This window comes from Pseudorasbora parva, chromosome 14 (genome assembly GCF_024679245.1).
Source record: "Pseudorasbora parva isolate DD20220531a chromosome 14, ASM2467924v1, whole genome shotgun sequence".
NCBI lineage: Eukaryota > Metazoa > Chordata > Actinopteri > Cypriniformes > Gobionidae > Pseudorasbora > Pseudorasbora parva.
In genome coordinates, this window is record NC_090185.1 from 2,401,699 (window position 1) to 2,421,712 (window position 20,014).

General features: G+C 39.0%; 1 pseudogene; it reads left to right on the forward strand.

Moving 5' to 3' along the window:
• The window catches only part of LOC137040791 (zinc finger protein 208-like), an 85,405-nt pseudogene extending 68,819 nt beyond the window's left edge, over positions 1–16,586 (forward strand).
• The last annotated feature ends 3,428 nt before the right edge of the window (positions 16,587–20,014 follow it).

Genomic DNA, 20,014 nt, shown 5'->3' on the forward strand with positions numbered 1-20,014 from the left:
TTTTAAATTCTAATGGAATATTGCGCAAAACAGGACAAGGTCTGTGCAACATAACCAGCCCAAAGGCCAATCAAAATAGCCTAAAGCCAGCCCAATGGCCCTAAATATTAAAACTCAACATATGCCAATCCCATACCTAAAATTACATGTTTTACAGTCACTATTACGCATTATAAACCATTACATATTGAACATCACTAGTAGTAATCAGAAACAGTCTGTTTTCGTAAGGGGGCTTAAATGCCACTTTCTTACAAAATTCATAATCTAGTACAATTTTATCATTGGTAGAATGTAAAATATAGCCTGACAAGCCAGACCCACATCAAGATGTTTGGTCTGGAAACTCTCCATTGACAGCTCAATCTGAGGGGCGGATAAACGGCTGTCTGTCAAACTCCCTCTGCACGCGACAGAATAGCGCTACAACCAACCAGAGCAACGAAGGTGAAGCAGAGCTTGTTGATAAATTAAACATTCGCCGTATCCGGTCGGCTAAACCCCGAACACATCTTCCCTTTTTAAGAATGACTTCAGTGCCGTTCTTTGTTCTTTTCTCAGAGAAAAGCTTAACTCAAGTCTTCCAGAGTCGCAGTCAGAGCTGATTCGAAAGACCGCCGTTCGCCAGTTTCTGTGTTTACTAGAAGCACGCAAACGCAACTCAGCCGTCGTCATTATGGCCCCGCCCACCGACTCTATACACAATGTGATTGGCCCGTCCAGAGTTAGGCGAATACAGCTCAGAAGGGTATTGAGAGTTGCTAGACGACACTCGTGGGCAGATTAAATTTGCTGCCGCTAGGGTGCGTCTAGATTTGTAGGCTATGTAAAATATACACTGTATTGCCAAATGTATTGGGATGGCCAACATCCCTAATCATTGAGTTCAGGTGTTCAATCACTTCATGGCCACAGGTGTATAAATCAAGCATTAGGCATCCAGACACTTACACAAAAATGTGTGACCAATCACGGAAAGTAGGGACACAAGTTGGTTCTGGGGCATTTTGAGTTATTCACATCTGAAAGTGTCGTCTCCAAGCTTTCCAACGATGTGTAACACATGGAAATCTGAAAATATTTCGAGGAATTGTGGCCTTTTGAATGAAGGCATTTAAAAAAGTTTAAATAAGAGAAAACAACCTCTAAAGATTGTGCATTTCTCACCTGTTCTCCCCTGCTGGGAGTGACAATAGGGCTCATTTACATCTCATTTAGATAAGCCATAAGACCCCTGTCAAGCTCCCCCCATATAGCTGCATGGTTGCATAGCAACAGGAAAAATTGAACCGCATACTAATAACCCTCAACTAGCCTAGAAATCTAGACGCACCCTAGCGGCAGAAAATCTAATCTGCCCGCGAGTGTCATCTAGCAACTCTCAATACACTTCTGAGCTGTAAACGCCAAACTCTTGCCGGGCCAATCACATCGTGTATAGAGTCAGTGGGCGGGGCCATAATGACGACGGCCGAGTTGCGTTTGCGTGCTTCTATTAAACACAGAAACTGGCGAACTGCGGTCTTTCGAATCAGCTTTGGCCGCGACTCTGGAAGACTTGGAGTTAAGCTCACCGGATCACCGGATACGGCGAATGTTTAATCTATCAGCGAGCTCTCTTTCACCTTCGTTGCTCTGGTTGGTGTAGCGCTATCCTATCGCGTGCAGAGGGAGTTTGACAGACAGCCGTTTATCCGCCCCTCGGATTGAGCCGTCAATGGTGAGTTTCCAGACCAAACATCTTGATGTGGGTCTGGCTTGTCAGGCCTTTCGGCCACAAATATTAACTTTCCCAGTCTTTCTTTTACCCATACCATCTCTTTTTAATTGATGATGGCGGTGCCTCAGCCTCCATTTTTCAAATTGGAAAGCGTGCATCTAAAAGTGCCTTCCCAGTGTGTCTTGGTATGCATGTGTGTGCGCTGTCATGACAACAATGTTGACAACCTATCAGCAATTGCACTGAGGAGGGGTGGGTGTGGCAACAGTAGCGTGCTGCTGAACTGTCAAGTAATGTTCGATCGGCTGCCTGGGCTTCTTCGAGGAAATAGATCGACCAACTTTTTTTTGAGTAAGCACTGATTATGCGTGTCTCGGTCTCAATTTGCGGGACGCATGAATTCGGCTTCAAGCGCTGTGCGCGCACGCGCTATGTGGGACGGGTGGTCACCCTATAGCAGAACCAGAGGTGGGGAGATTGTATCATTCCCTTTAGGAAAAGTGTATTTGTCCAAACCACTTTTTCTGTTCAAGCTGCTACTGAGTGGAACCTCACACACATAAACATCCGAAATCTGAACACAGATAGTTCATTTATAATCAGATTTGTCAACATTAGCTTAGTAATAGACCTGCTCTTGCTGCCCCCTGCTGAGTTCTTGCTTTGTGTATATGTGTGTGTCCATGCATTTGTCTGATTGTTGGTCTGTTGTCTCTATTGTACATTGTAGCTTAGTACTTTTTTAATGCATTGTAATTGTCATTTTATTCTCTTTTAGGGACTGCAGGTGAAAAATCGCTTTCTGGCGAATTCTGGGATATTGACATAAATGTTAATTAATATGCATTGTCTCTGTAATAAATTAAAAAAAAAATTAAAGACATGGATGAGGAGTTTGGTGTGGAGGAACTTGACTGGCCTGCACAGAGTCCTGAGCTCAACCCGATAGAACAGCTTTGGGATGAATTAGAGCGGAGACTGAGAGCCAGGCCTTCTCGTCCAACATCAGTGCCTGACCTCACAAATGAGCTTCTAGAAGAATGAGCAAAAATCCCCATAAACACACTCCTAAACCTTGAGGAAAGCCTTCCCAGAAGAGCTGAAGCTGTTAGAGAGGGTGGGCCGACTCCATATTAAACCGTACAGATTAAGAATGGGAGGGCATTAAATTTCATGTACATGTAAAGGCAGGTGTCCCAAAACTTTAGGCAATATAGTGTAGTTCATTTACTCTTTTATGAAGGAAAGTAAGTTTATTAATTTTTTACTTGTTTTTTGCTCATGAGCTTTGCAACTGGCCTTCACTTTTATTCTTATGAGATGCTTTAATCTGCTTTGTTCTAATTCATATTCATTTATTTTTTGCTTCAGGTATTTTATCAAAAACATTTAATGTCCCTTTTTATTATGTGCTTATTCTTCTCACATCAAGAATAAATAATTTCATAATTTTAATTTTATCCAAAAAGCCATGAAGTAGCAAATTATTATTATAATGTTAGTTAAAATGTGAATATAATGTTTTCAATGAATGCATAATATATTTCACCCCACACATGACAGAGTGAGACGGCCGTCTGCCTACAAAAGCAACTGTTTTACCCTTATTTTTGTTTGATATGTTGTTGTTTTTAGATGTTTTGCCGTTTTAAACGTGTTTTAATAAAATACCGTTTTTGCGTGTCGCGCTGATTACGTCATCATTTGCGCGCTCCACCTTCAGTCAGTCGAGTCTTCGAGGTAAACAGAAAGCTAATTTGTAGTAAGACCGTTTGTTTTAACAACATTTATGTGATCGTTTCTAAAATGTTTTCTTTGGTATATGACGCTATTTTTGTGTCTGCTGCTAACTAAACAAATATAATTTTTTAAAGAAGAAGGTTTTATGAGTTGCCTGTTTCTCTTCACATACAAAACGGTAAGATGTTAAACTACTTTGTATTCATGACTGCAGTTATGAGGGAATTGAACTATGTCTGATAAAGGTGTCAAATTAGTGTCTGTCTTTATAGTATTTTTTCTGTATAATTTGACACATAATATAATTACAGCACTTAAAGCATGTATTCAGACTCCAACAATCTGTTTCTAGCAGCAAGTATTGTAAATAAAGTGAGATGATCTGCTGCTGATCCTAAATGGCTTGTTAAATGAGTATATATATAGTCTATGGCTCATCACTATTATCAGAGCAGCTGAAAAGCCTCTTTATTTCATCACAGTAGATCCTGTTTTCACCTCATTCATTATGCTGATGTCTTCACATCCGTACATTGCCACATTAAGCTCATTTTATTGGTGTCAACAGATTTAAGAAAACGACATGGTCAGCTATTGAGACATCTACAAGATATAGGTAAGTTTCATAACAGCGTTTATTTCAATAATATGTGATAAACTCAATTAGTGCAGACTGGGTAAACCCAGCCTGATCTGCCGGCGATTTGATTTGCCCTGCAACTCAGTCTGGAAACATGTAAATACATTTGTACTTCTTCTTTTTTTACTGGAACCAGTTACAGACTGGCTTATCCACCTGGCGCGCTATTGGCAGTGTTAACACGATGGTAGATAGAGAAAGGATGGGTCGTTGCCCGCCACTTGTGGTCTGATTGGTTGAAGGACTATCCAACTGCATAAAGAATCATTTGAATTATGCTTTTTTATCTCACCTCTTAAGCAGTAGAAAATGCATGGCAGACTCCCTAGGCCAATGGTCAATCTTAAATTGAGCTTGGTCTGGTGATAGCCAAACAACAATTAGTGTTGTTTATTAAAATGTGTATTTTATTTTTTAAGTAAGGGATAATGTCCACCCAGCCGGTTGTTATCGCAGAATAAACCCCGACAGAGTGATCAGGACCCCGAGGCGAAGCGGAGCGTCACTCTGAAGGGGCACACCGACCTGTCTGTCAAGATCCAAAAAGTCTATCACACGGAGGATATTAAACCTGTTAGGATGACTTCAAGGGAAACCGCTTATTACACGGCTACTAGTCTCAAATAAATAAGACACAAAATATTGTCTTGAGATTAAATATTTTATTAGCTCTTCCGCAAAGAAAAACAGTTCCAACCTGCTTTAAGCCTTTATCTATTGCTGCTAAATGTTGAGAATGAATGCTGAAAGGGTTAGTTCAGCCCAAAAATGAAACCAAGCCTATGATTTACTCACCCTCAAGTCATTATAGGTGTTTATGACATTCTTCTGTCAGACAAATACAATCAGAGTTATATTTAAAAAGTCCAGGCTAACGTTAATCCCAGCAGTAGTTGTGTTTGAAGTCCATAAAAAATGCAGCTGTCCGTCAAATAACGTGCTCCACACGACTCCGATGGGTTAATAGAGCCTTCTGATTCCAATCGATGCGTTTGTGTCAGAAAAATATCCATATTAAAAACTTCATAAAGGAAATCTGCCTTGAAGTCTTCCATTGTAACCCACGGCTGTTTAAGCCACAAGATGGCGCCAGCGTTAAGCACAGAAGTAGTACCGGTCAAGATAACTCGCAGTACCCGTATGAGCGGGTGTTATCTGGAAATAACATACCGCTGGAATGCGCGATTGACCAATCAGAATCAAGTATTTCACAGAGCCGTGTAATAATATAAAATAAAGATTGTTAATAGTTTTTATTTTATTTATATTGGATATCTGTTAATTGTTGTAGCTACTCCCATATTTTTGTTATTTATTTATGTTAATGAGATGTAAGATAAATGTAGAAATGAAGTATATAAATTAATTTCTTGTGAATAAGTATTAAACACTGCCAATAATTTACATATAAATTATGAAAAATTATTCCCATCAGCCTACAAGTGAAGACGAGCTTCAGACCATCAGAAAGAGCTGAAACCTGCAAAGACAGAGTTTATTGAAGGACAGTGAGAACACGAGAGATCCTGAACACTGCAGAATGAAACGCACTGAAGAACAAAGAGGTTGGTGTTCATTTCTGATTCTTCATTCATGAGGCTGACGAACAGTAAAGGTAGAAGCAGTTCGTCAGATTTAGGGCTTGTAGTAGGAATTTTTTTTTGTTAAACCAATAAATATAGAGGACCCTTTCTACAGTCATGTGCAAATTAAAGTACACCCGTCAGTGGCGTAGCAAGTCAGTCCTGGGCCCATATGCAAAATAAATTGAACGGGCCCCCCTAACCCCATCTCCCAAGTACATCGAAGAGACATTTATAGACGTTCAGTGTATCAAGAAAATACCATACCAATACCATAAAAACACACATTGACTCATTGCTGTCACATACATATCAACTCAATTATGTCGCAATAACGAGATGTTAAGTCATTAAAACGACATATATTTTCTCCTAATAAGGACATGTGTTGTATAGTGATGTGTACAAAATATGCCTTTATCCACATTAGAGAATTTATATAGCCTAGCCTAATTTCTATATTCGCATTTCGATGCTAAACTATTTATTATGGTATATAGTGCTTTCTGCTTTGTATGACTCGTGTCCCAGTCTAAGACGGCATTCACATGAGCAAACACGTGTTTGGATAACCTGCAAAAGCCACTCTCTTGCTCAAAATCCTTAGTTCATCTCTCAAAAGTAAATATCTGTGTCAATGAGCATGTCAGTGCCATCAGAATGACAAGTCTTTGTGTCCATGTGTAAGGATAAGACAGTCAGATTGTTTAGTCATGTTGTCAATATAACGACAATATCCCTCCAGTTTACTCTGGAGGGATGTTCTGATCGAAACTACGGCTAAAGTTTTGATGACAATTATAGTCAATTTTACATCTTAGTGTATGTGTGAGAATTGCAAGAGAATGGAAAAGATTCTAATTTACACTCTTACTGTTTGTACTGTATTTTATTGACAGAACATGTCACTGAGATACAAATATGTAAAGACAGCACTGAATAGCACGCAAAAAAAATGAAAGAAGAAATGTGAACATGCAGTGCTGTATAAAGAAATATATATATATGCTAGTTGATGTTTCATGAGAAGCACCTTCATTAGATAAAGTCAAGATTCACCTGGGAGCAATTTACCAATTCAGGACAGATTTAGAAAAAAAGTCTATTGGAAATATAGAAAGTATAGAAATATGCTTGAGATATTATGATAACTTTTGTTCAACCATTTTGCATGTAAAGACTTATGCTATGAGCTTGTGCCCAAATGTTGTCGGGGTGAGACTATTCAACAGAGACCCAATATAATACATTTTGATCAAAATGACATAAGCAACTGATAATGTAGGAGACAGCAGAGAATTGGACATAATCATTGGCAGGGATGTACCAAAGCATTTGCAACTTGTTCAAAGAAATGAGAAACTGCTTTTTTGATGTGCACAAGAGACACAATGATGTGAGAATTGAACAGGTAGTTTTGAGAATTTCAATTCTGATCTGAGAAATGTACCAAAGCGACTGAGAAAAACTGTAATAATGTGGAATGTCTTTAAGTACTTCCTTTATTCCTTCACTTTCTTAAGTATTTCCTTTAATTGGGCTCATCTGGGAAACTAATGATCACAAGTGACTGAGATTCATTGCAGTGATCCAATAAGCCATGAGACACAATACCATCCATGAGTTTAATTGAAAAACTACAATTTAATGTTTACTACTTAGAAAAAATTGGCATAATAATTTTGAACAAGGTGTATTTAGCCATTGTATCAAATAAATACCTAGGATTGTGTTTATTTTCTTCAACCAGAGTTGAAAAATAAGTGGATCTAGCAGTTTTTAAGGCCTTTGTGTATGCAGTCATGCTTTCTTTCCATTAAATGCGAAAAACTTCTAGTTTTGTTTTCTGCCAGCTGTGGTCCATTTTTCTGGCTGCTCTTTTAAGGGCCGAGTGTGCTCATTCTACCATGATGTTGGACTGTTTTCTTTAATCTTCTTTAAGCTCAAATGATTAACGGTTTAATGTGCTGGAAAAAAGAATGCTAGTACTTTCGGTTGCAACATCAAGTTCTTCTAAGCTATCTGGGATGCTGAGGAGATGAAACTTACCAGAAAGGTTATTTATAAAGGAATCTTTAGTGGTAGGAGTGATATTCGTACCATATTTGTAACAAATAGACAGCTTTGCAGCCTTGGCTAAATGAAGAATTAGATTATGATCTTGAGATGTCATCACTCTGCTGCAGAATTTTACTGGCATCAATATTTATTCCATGTAACAATATTAAGTCTAAATTATGATTATGTCGATGAGTGGGTCCTGTCACGTGGTGCCTAACTCAATAGTTTAGAATGTCAATGCGTCTTTGTCATTATCTACATGGATAATAAAATCACCAACAATTAGTACTTTATCGCCATCCAGTACTATCAAATTCTTTAATAAAGTCTGTAGAGTGCCCTGGTGGCAGGTATACAGTAGCCAACACAAATCTCAAACAGGATTTATCAGTATTTATCTCAAGGTCTTTTTACATTTTACTTTCGTTTCAGATGTGATGCTGAAGAATGAGGAGAGTGAAGAGGAAGAGAAACATAATGTCAAAACTGTAGAAAAAACTTGCATACTGACTGAAAGTATTTCTTTACTGACAAGAAGAGATGAGAAATGTTTCATCTGCCATCAGTGTGGGAAGAGTTTCACACACACAAAGACTTTTAAAGTTCACATGAGGATTCACACTGGTGAGAAACCGTTCACATGTGATCAATGTGGAAAGAGTTTTAGACAACAAGTTCACCTTAAGGAACACATGAAAATCCACACTGGAGAGAAACCGTTCACATGTGATGAGTGTGGGAAGAGCTTTACACACAAAAAGAGTTTTGAGGTTCACACGAGGATCCACACAGGAGAAAAACCGTTCACATGTGATCAGTGTGGGAAGAGCTTTAGACAGCAAGTTCACCTTAAGGAACACATGAAAATACACACTGGAGAGAAACCGTTCACATGTGATGAGTGTGGGAAGAGTTTCACACACAAGAAGAATGTCATGGATCACATGAGGATCCACACAGGAGAGAAACCGTTCACATGTGATCAGTGTGGGAAAAGTTTTGCACATCAAGGGCACCTTAAGGAACACATGAACATCCACACTGGAGAGAAACTGCACAAATGTGATCAATGTGGCAAGACATTTTTGTGGGCTTCTGGCTTGAAGATGCACCTGACAGTTCATTTAAAGGAGAAACCACATTCATGTTCCTTGTGTGGAAAGAGTTTTTATCATCTGCAGAATTTAAAAGTTCATCAGAAAATACATACTGGTGAAAAGGTTCATGTGTGCTTTGAGTGTGGGAAGGGTTTCATTACTACTAAAGATTTGAATCGGCACCAGAGAATTCACACTGGAGAGAAACCTTACAAGTGTTCACACTGCGACAAGAGATTCAGTCAATCAGTACATCTGAAAACACACGAGAGGACCCACACTGGAGAGAAACCGTACAAGTGTTCCCACTGTGACCAGGGATTCAGTGAGTCAGGAGCCCTGAAAAAACACGAGAGGATCCACACTGGAGAGAAACCGTACACGTGTTCACATTGTGACAAAAGATTCAGTGATTTAGGAGCCCTGAAAAAACACGAGCGGATCCACACTGGAGAGAAACCTTACAAGTGTTCACACTGCGACAGAAGATTCATAGACTCCGGAGCCCTGAAAACACACAAAATGATCCACACTGGAGAGAAACCGTATCACTGCACTGCATGTGGAAAGAGTTTCATTCGTGCATTTTCTCTACGCAGGCATACAAAAAACAATCACAGTAAGTTGTTCATCTTCAGATCTAGTGCTTTTAAGTGTGAAGCCACATGCACACCAAACAAGATACTATAATACCATCAAGCTATAAAATCTCTTTAATATGAGAGTATGTTTACATTAAAATGATGTACTAAAAGTGTAAAAGTGTTTCCTTCATGTTTTTGCGGGTACAGATGACAACATTCTCAAAACGATCCTGTTGTCAAAACTATGTAATGTAGCCAGTGGCAGTACAAATACTTTGTTACTTTACTTAAGTAAAATTTTTCCCATATCTGTACTTTACTTAAGGCGAGTATTATAATTTCTACTCCAGGCTTGTATGGATAATAATATATAATGTAGGCTACTGAATGAACTGATGGTTGCGCGGTTGAGGCTCGCGCAGCCTCTCGAGGAGAAATGGAAACAAACCAGCCCCACTTACACAAAGAAACTCGGTAACATACTGCAGTAAAAATTCTAAATGTGAAGTTTTTATATTTTATAACCGTTAAAAAAAATCACGACACAACCAAGTGTTGTTTTCCTGAATAACATCATGACAGAAAATGTGACGCTGATTTCATATGACAGTTCCATAAACAATTAATTAACATCAACTCACTTACAGTTTATTGACTACTTTATTGATTTTATTCTATTTCAGCAGCGAAAATATTTCTAAGATCAGATCATATTTCCACATCCGAACCATAATGTATCACTCAGCGACAGTGCGTTACTAAATGATTCAGAGTTTTTTAATGAATCGGTTGAATCAAAGATTCAATGCCCTATTCATAAACGTCTGCCTCAATTATGAAGGAACCAGCCGTTTGAATAAATCGACTCAATGACTCTCTCATTAGGACTTACCTGCTGCCATCTTCTGGGGGTTTAGTTAACTTTTTTTAGTTAAAACAATCTCGAAACAATTTTTCAGTGTTAATTATTTAAATTGATTGGTAACAACCCTATAGTATCTTATTCTAATTTAATTTATTTATCAAATTTAAGAATATAAAGGGAAAGCTGAAGCATAGCGTATATTTAATAAGATTAGGGGGGAAAGTCCTTTATAAAAGGTAAAAATATCGTAAATATGAGGGTTTAAATTCATCAAAGCTGATGAGAATGTTGCCTCATAAAAATGACATTTAACTTTGCAGATAAGCAGAATTGTAAGTCAGAATGTAAACTGGTAAGCACAATTACATTAACACAAAACTAACTCATTTAAAATGCCACAACTTATACTGGTTTCTTCTTTTTAATTATTAGAATTAGACATTAAGAGAATAAATTGTTATGCAAGTACTTTTACTTTTAATACTTAAAGTACATTTAAAATCAGGTACTTTTTACTTTTTCTTAAGTAGGGTTGTCATTGCCGTACTTCTACTTTTACTAAAGTAAATGTGTCTCTGGTTACTTGTACTTTTACTTAAGTACTGAGATTCAGTACTTCCTCCACCACTGCATTTAGCTGTTGTGTACTTTGTAATTTTACATTTCTCTTTGATTTTTGTAGAATTTATTTAAAATGCAACATTTTTTACTTTTCATTTCAGATGTGATACTGAAGAATGAGGAGAGTGAAGAAGAGGGACATCAAGTCAAAACTGAAGAAAAAAATTGCTCTCAGACTGAAAGTATTTCTTTAATGAAAAGAAGAGACAAGAAATCTTTCACCTGCCTTCAGTGTGGAAAGAGTTTCACATCCACAAAGAATCTCAAGGATCACATGAGGACCCACACTGGAGAAAAACCGTTCACATGTGATGAGTGCGGGAAGAGTTTTACACACAAAAAAAGTTTCAAGGTTCACAGGAGGATCCACTCTGGAGAGAAACCGTTCACATGTGATCAGTGTGGAAAGAGTTTTAGACAACAAGTTCACCTTAAGGCCCACATGAACATCCACACTGGAGAGAAACCGTTCACATGTGATCAGTGTGGGAAGAGTTTCACATGCAAAAACAGTCTCAAGGATCACATGAGGATCCACACTGGAGAGAAACCGTTCACATGTGATCAGTGCGGGAAGAGTTTTAGACAACAAGTTCACCTTAAGGAACACATGAACATCCATACTAGGCAGAAACTCCACAAATGTGATCAATGTGACAAAACATTTTTGTGCTCTTCAAGCCTAAAGATCCATCTGTCTGTTCATTCAAAGGAGAAACCACATTCATGTTCTCTGTGTGGAAAGGGTTTTTCACATCTGAAGTATTTAAAAGCACATCAGAAAATACATACTGGTGAAAAAGTTCATGTGTGCTATGAGTGTGGGAAGAGTTTCATTACAACTGTAGATTTAAGACGTCACCAGAGAATTCACACAGGAGAGAAACCTTACAAGTGTTCACACTGCGACAAGAGATTCAATCGGTCAGGAGCCCTGAAAATACATGAGAGGATCCACACTGGAGAGAAACCGTACATGTGTTCACACTGCGACAAGAGATTCAGTCAGTCAGGAGGCCTGAAAAAACACGAGAGGACCCACACTGGAGAGAAACTTGTTTCGCTACACTGAATGTGGGAAGAGTTTCAGTCAGTCTTCTGCTTTATGCAGTCATACAAAAAACAATCACTTTAAGTAGATCATCTTCAGATTCAACACTTTTAAATGTAATGCGGCATCCTCATCCAAGGTGACAATGTTGAGCAATACAATTTCAATATGAGGGTATGTTTACATGACAACAATGTACTAGAAATGGAAAAGTCTTTACTTGTACATTTTTGTGTGTACATATGATAATGTCAAAATTATCCCTGTACACACGGATCCATGGAAAATGCAAAAAATGCTGTATTCTGCTGCCAGGCCAGTAGTTGGCAATAGCCACGTTTCCATTGTTGATCCAAAAGTAGGCATGCTAGTGCATTCCAGGGCTAGTCATGTTCCCACTGTCAGTCCTGGGGCTTGATAGGGCTTCCTCTGGGCGAACGTCCAGGGCTTTTTGGCCTGCTGAATACCTTGGCGGGCAGGCTCGGGCTAGAGGAGTGGTTACGAACAAAAGCTGAGTTTACCTGAGTTTGGAGACTGCAGCATCGGCACCACGGGTGAGTTCAAACACCAGCTAACATCAGCATTAAAGACATCATTTTAGCACTTTCAGACAGCTGTGAGTGTTTTAAATAACTTCTGTTTGTGATCCAATGTGGATTCTGATTAGCCTAGAAATCTAGACGCACCCTAGCGGCAGCAAATTTGATCTGCCCGCGAGTGTCGTCTAGCAACTCTCAATACCCTTCTGAGCTGTATTCGCCTAACTCTTGCCGGGCCAATCACATCGTGTATAGAGTCGGTGGGCGGGGCCATGATGACGAAGGCCGAGTTGCGTTTGCGTGCTTCTATTAAACACAGAAACTGCCGAACGGCAGTCTTTCGAATCAGCTTTGACCGCGACTCTGGAAGACTTGGAGTTAAGCTTTTCTCTGAGAAAAGAACAAAGAGCGGCACTGAAGTCATTCTTAAGAAGGGAAGATGTGTTCGGAGTTTAGCCGACCGGATACGGCGAATGTTTAATCTGTCAACGAGCTCCGCTTCACCTTCGTTGCTCTGGTTGGTTGTAGCGCTATCCTATCGCGTGCAGAGGGAGTTTGACAGACAGCCGTTTATTCGCCCCTCGGATTGAGCCGTCAATGGTGAGTTTCCAGACCAAACATCTTGATGAGGGTCTGGCTTGTATAAGGCAGAAATAGTGACGCAAAAGACTATTTGTGCCAACCATTACCACAATAAACACGGTAAATACAACTGCTTGAATACAGCAGACAAATCATATAGGCTATCACAGTCATGTATTTATTTTATCTGTCAGTAGGTCTCTTTATACCGGACTGTGATATCCATATTTTGCTCTGCATAGCCTACTATGTCATAAAATAAAGCAATCAACTCCGGTTTTTCAGGAGCGTCCTCTGTCCGCTGACTGAAAATATAACTATTGGAGCTGTCGCTGGAGAGAGTGCCCAATGTCCTATCTTTCCTGGAAAATTTGTATAAATTATTGTTCTTTATAAATGTGATGTAGTGATAGGCAACTGTCCTGTCCTGTGACTACAAATAAACAGAGACTAAATGTAGTATAAGTAGGCCCTACATGGTCATCTTTCTTTAGGCTTAGTGAAAAAACAGTAAATACCACTTTATTTCTGTGTAACTAATGTGTAATCTCAACACAAATTAATTCCTTGTGATCGATGTATCACTTATAATTGTAAAACTGTGGTAAAACATTAAAGAGTTAGTTCACCCAAAAATTTAAATTATTTCATTAATTACTCGCCCTCATGTGGTTGGACACTCGTCAGACCTTCGTTCATCTTCAGAACACAAATGAAGATATTTTAGTGTAAAGCTGAGAAAGGCTACAGATAGGATTTTATCCACCAGGATTTAACCTGGTGGATAAAGTCGTTATTTTGATTTTTGCGCACAATAACTATTCTCGTGTCATTGTAACAATTTTGTCCAGCCGCTGTAGTGAGATGGGCTGTGTGTCGATGTGTTTAGGGCCTTTATGGGTCTTGTGAGTGGGAATGGACTGAATGCCAATGGAGGCCTATCTGAAGCCTTTCTCAGCTTTACACTAAAATATCTTCATTTGTGTTCTGAAGATGAACGAAGATTTTACGGGCATAGACATAATATACGTAGACGCCCCATAGACTTACGCTACCTATTGGAGCGGACGTATCAGCGCGGCGCCATCTTGGATGGGTCCCCAATGCGCCGCCCCCCGCATTTATTTCTACTGAGGAAGATTATTATTCTCAACTACAATGATCATAACTGCCCGAGTTTTTACCGGATTTTCTCACGGTTTGGTTTGTTACAAACTGCTGAGACTTAGTTATGATACAGGACGCTGTCACACATTGAAAAATTCTGCTTTCATGTAGAAAGACTTTGTATTACGAGATTTTTCGCTTAGATTTATTTCTCTCTCTCTCTCTCACACACACACACACACGCACACACACACACACACACACACACACACACACACACACACACACACTCACCTTCTGTAACACATACAAGCTCCCATATATACTGTACCAGCTCAGAATTATTATTTTTGTAAAGGCCTAAAGTAAACGTTATAACTCCAGGTCATTCCTGCATCTTACATTACCCTGTCAGGCTTGCAACTGGGACTGCGGAGCTAAAATCCTTTAAGAAGAACTGTTCTGCACAGCTTCTTGCGTATGCTTGCACTCTGTAACTCCAGGGTAGTTCATTTTGCGATGTGTTGCAGCCTTACTTTGTGAAATAGGCCTACAGACACCACAAATGACACAAGCATGAAATGATAATGATGTATAAATTGTAAAATAACCTAAATTATTGTTCAATCTTACTTGTGAAATGTAATCCCATGCGATCTGGTATCAATATTGCGTTATTGCAACCGTAAGCTGCATAAAATACGGGCATAATTGCTCGCTCTCCGTTGACTCTGAATGCTAGCGTTGAGTGGAGAGACCCAACCAATAAGGCGGCGACGCAGGATCATGCTCCAGCACATCATCGGGCGTCTACGTATATGATGTCTATGCTTACGGGTGTCCAACCACATTAGGGCGAGTGATTAATGAAATAATGTTCATTTTTGGGTGAACTAACCCTTTAATGCTTTAAAGGTGCACTATGTAACTTTTTTTTTCTTCAGTAAAATATCTAAAAACCACTAGGCCAGTGTTATATATTTTGTTCAGTTGAGTACTTACATTTAGCTTGGCTCTGCCCTCCTATGTACTTCCGCTCAATTTTCATTTTCCTTCAGTACTACGTCTGGGACTGCGGTGTATTCTTAGGTTTTCTCCGAACAAATTTTTACCAGTCCAATCAGCGAACAGAGAGAGTGGCTGAGAACGATGACGTTGATGTCGAGCGCTAGTTTGAGATGTAGTTCAGTAATGGTGGCGGAGAAAGATGCGAACGAAACCATTCATTCCGTTGTGGCACCGCTTTCGAATATCCAGACGTTAAAGCCGGAGCAATAACAATCTTTGCTGAGGTTTGTTGCTGCCCATGGTGTTGTGGCCCTCCTCCCCAACAGGGTGAATTCGGGAAAAGTTTGATTATCCAGCTCGCTCCGTTAGTGGTGAAGGAGTTGGCTGAAGCTATTCGGAAGGTATTGCCATCATTTACAGGGGCTAGTCAGCCTACTGCTTTTGACAAACACTGAGGTTATGTGTTGATGTAATAGCTGTCCGAATCCACATCTCTGAGTTTTCAAGAATATATCACTTCAAAATGCACTGTTTATAATCCTTTTTGACCACTGCAGAGCACCGTACGGTTGCTTTGGCTGTTATTAGGATGCATTTCTAGACTTGTATTTCTTTAATCCTGGCAAGTATTTACAAGAGCAATATATTTCATCATCGCTCAAACAAATTAAAATAAAAGCACTTAAACATTTGAATTGGTCTGTTATTTATAGCAGCATTTATTATAATACCAAGCACAGGACATTTTATTTACAGCATACAATCATATTACGGACCACGTGAGAGTGTGTTCCCGATCACAAAACTCTCCTGTCCACCGTGGTGTGAATAAATCACAATCCGAATGCACGAGTTTTAGGTTTTATCCTATGGGTTTATCACTGAGGTGGCATGCACAGGGGCACATTTATGTGTGAAACAGGCGAAAGGCGCATGACATACGTCACGACCAAACGTTAGCGATTGGTTATGGCAGATCCAGAGTGGCTCAGGGCAGATCCAATAGTTTTAAACCTCAACAGGGTGCCCGCCTTTGCGGAAATAAACCCTTCAATGGAGAGTGGCCAGACTCTATGTACAAATGAAATGTACGAGAGTCTGGTAAGACCGGGCTAACTTACATTATCCCATATGTTTCCAAATTTGTAAATTGCGAGAAAATTGCATTTTTAACTAATGAACCGAGACGTTTGAGGGCGTTGTCTGTCAATTGCATCATATCTACGTTACCCTTGGTTTCCACTTTTATTCTGCAGAAGCGCTTTACTCTCACTGCTGTGTGAACAACTGTCTTAGCAGCCGCAGAGTGAATGCACAGAGTAACGTCATGACATAATTTTCAACACACTCGGATGTATCTAATATGATAAACAGAGCTGCTTTATTATTCCCATGACCGGAAAAGCGGAATTGGCACAAGAGACTGTGGCATAATAAAAGTCCCGCTGCTTGCATTCATCTTATTAACAATCACTCCAGCGGCCTTGGTCAACTCTTACAACACTCGGTCCTGCTCTGCTTCACACTACAGTAACGTTAATAATCACATCCATGAACATGATGGACAACAGGTGTAATGCTATTTGCCCACCCTGGCACGTTGAAAGCCCTGGCTCGCACTGGCCTGACAGTGGAAAGGCATCTAATGTCACTTTGCTGAACACACTACGCGTTTATAGACTGAACACGTGATATGCATGAGCATGACATCACCGTTATCACAATTCACGTTTTTGTTGTTTACATGGAAATAATAGCGCTATCGTCTTAAATAACTTGCACTTCTAAAGTTTTTTTAGGGCATCCAAAATGTTTAAATGAACGGGCAAAACATGCAAGTTTTCAGTTTTTATTGTAAACAGCCCCTAAATCTGACCTAATCTGCCACAACGAGCAACAGGAAAGAGAAACATAATCTAAATATGTCACAGTAAATAAAGTCTTCAGGATTATCGCAAGCCATTTTAGCATTTAAACCTTTGTCTGACTATCTATAAATATATTTAACGATAGTAACAATTGTATTTTGACTAGTGATAATTATAATTCAACTAGTCAAAATGACAATTAGAGATATCTGCAATTATAATTGCACCAGTAAGAAATCTGATTCGAGATATCTCTAAACACATTCTGACTAGTCAAAACTCTATTTAAGATATCTGTAATGACGTCAGAGATATCTTCAATAGACGCGTCACACATACGCAAAGGTAATTAGAGATATCTCTAATTCAATTTCGACTAGTCACAAATCTATTTTAAGATATCTGAATTGTACCTGCTCCTAGTCAAATCTGCTGTTGTGTAGGGTTGTGACATGAGGAAATTTTCCACCAATAATCAACGAGTGACAACATTTGGATGCATATGATTAAATGTCTCCAGCAGACCCAGTCAAAAACATTTAAGAATGATTTTAAAAAGATTACAGGTTAATAAATGTTTAAATAACATTGACATGATGTAGCTATGATTACATTGATTAGTACATTGCGTTGTGTTTACTCGTGTCATAAAGGTAATAATCCACAAGGTGGGAGTGGTGTGTTGTATTATAGCAAAAGATCTGTGATGTGATATTCTGCTGTGTTGAGTGATGAGCACCAGTGTGTTGAAAAGTTATTTTAAAATTATAACATATGTAATGTTGCACCAGAAATAAGGCCAAATGCTTAGCTTTAAATGTGTTCGTTTGGGAATAAAAACTAACACAATTTAATCCACAGCATGCACATCTCAACATTATTTATTACTTTAATATATAGCCTAGAATAAGACAACAACCTTCTTGATCTTCTCAGCATATTATATGTCAGGTTTACACATGTCCCAGGTACATTTTTATTTTCATACGTTTGATTTCCTTCTGTATAAAGGATCTTAAAATTACCAAAGACGCAGGACTTTTATTATACAATTCTTAAAGGGATCCCATGGTGTTGAGACTTGTATGGCTCAATATAACATAAATGATGTCTCTTACTGAATTATGTGGTAGAAAACCCATGAAAGATCTACGTTATTTAAAAAAACGATTTTATATGTGGACCATGGGCGGCGCCATTTTGTTTGCGTTCTAGGTTGATGACGTAGAGTGGTTGAACTCCTCAATCAGCTGGCGTTACCCGTAGCTATTTTTACCACAACGCAACTCGAAAATTGTTTCAGAGTTAAACAAAACAAATTAATTGCTTTGTAATTGTACTTAAAACACACTCAAACATACATGTGCACACAAACTCACCTACACAAGTCACAAACAGATCGGCGGGCGCGCACACACACACCTGTCTCAATCGCATGCATCATCACCAAAACATCCTGCCTCTCTTCCTCACGTTACTTTATCCCATCGTCCTACCTAGATATTTCCCTCTGCTGGTCACATTAGGCATTATAGTTAATCTACTATCAACAGTCTATCTAGGGAACAGGATGTGTTGAACAGGATATCAACACAGGGAATAGATTGAGGGTTATATATGCGCGCGCAGTGCGTGCGTGTGTGTGTGTGTGTTCGCGCCGATCTGTTGGGGTGTGTGTGTGTGTGTGTTCGCGCCGATCTGTTGGGGTGTGTGTGAGTCTGTGTGAGAGAGAGAGTTTGTGTGCACATGTATGTTTGAGTGCGTGAAGTCGGACAGCTGTTTGTAAATCGGCTTTACTCGTTATTGCGGTGGAACGTGAGACTGAATGACTGCACTCGAACATGTCCACTATGGTGTCGGACAACACTACAAATGTCCGTCCCTTCAAATAATGCCCTATTTAAGGGTATAGGGTCGATTTCAGATTCAGCCCCTGTCGTGGAGACTGAGCAGCCCAACATCTCGATTGAGACAGAGCCTGTCGTGTGCGCGCCCGCCGATCTGTTTGTGACTTGTGTTGGTGAGTTTGTGTGCACATGTATGTTTGAGTGTGTTTTAAGTATAATTACAAAGGAATTCATTGGTTTTGTTTAACTCTGAAACAATTTTCGAGTTGCGTTGTGGTAAAAATAGCTACGGGTAACGCCAGCTGATTGAGGAGTTCAACCACTCTACGTCATCAACCTAGAACGCAAACAAAATGGCGCCGCCCATGGTCCAAATATAAAATCGATTTTTAAAATAACGTAGATCTTTCATGGGTTTTCTACTACATAATTCAGTAAGAGACATCATTTATGTTATATTAAGCCATACAAGTCTCGACACCAGGGGATCCCTTTAAACAAAATGGCAGATGACAACGGTTTCTGCGGTAGGATTGGTTAATAAAATGTTTAAGGTGTGGCTTAGCTAAGGCATATTTGCATGCATGTTTAAGATATCTATAAAGGAGTTTTGACTAGTCAGAATGTTAATTCCAGAAATCTACATTTATATTCTTCCTAGTCACAAAGCTAATTGCAGATATCTCCAAAGAAAGATCTTTAGTCAAAAATCAGACAGAGATATCTATAATTAAATTGCAGATCTTTAAATGAGTTTCGACTAGGAAGAATTCCAATTCAAGATATCTCGTATTAAGTTTTGCCTAGACAAAAATACAATTCAAGATATCTTCAATTATAATTTGACTAGTAATAAATTATTTGCAGATATCTACAAATGTATTTTAGATATCTTTAAAATTGATGAATTAAAGATATCTTAAATGTGATTATGACTCGTCAAAAACCAGTTAGAGATATCTCTAATTATTAGTCGTCAGGTTTTAGCCAGGTTTCTGTCAAACACAGCACATCTAAGTTATGATCTATAATAATATCATTGACAACAAGCGTTTTTGGCGAAAGGGATTGAATATTCAGCAACCCAAGCTTTATCAATTG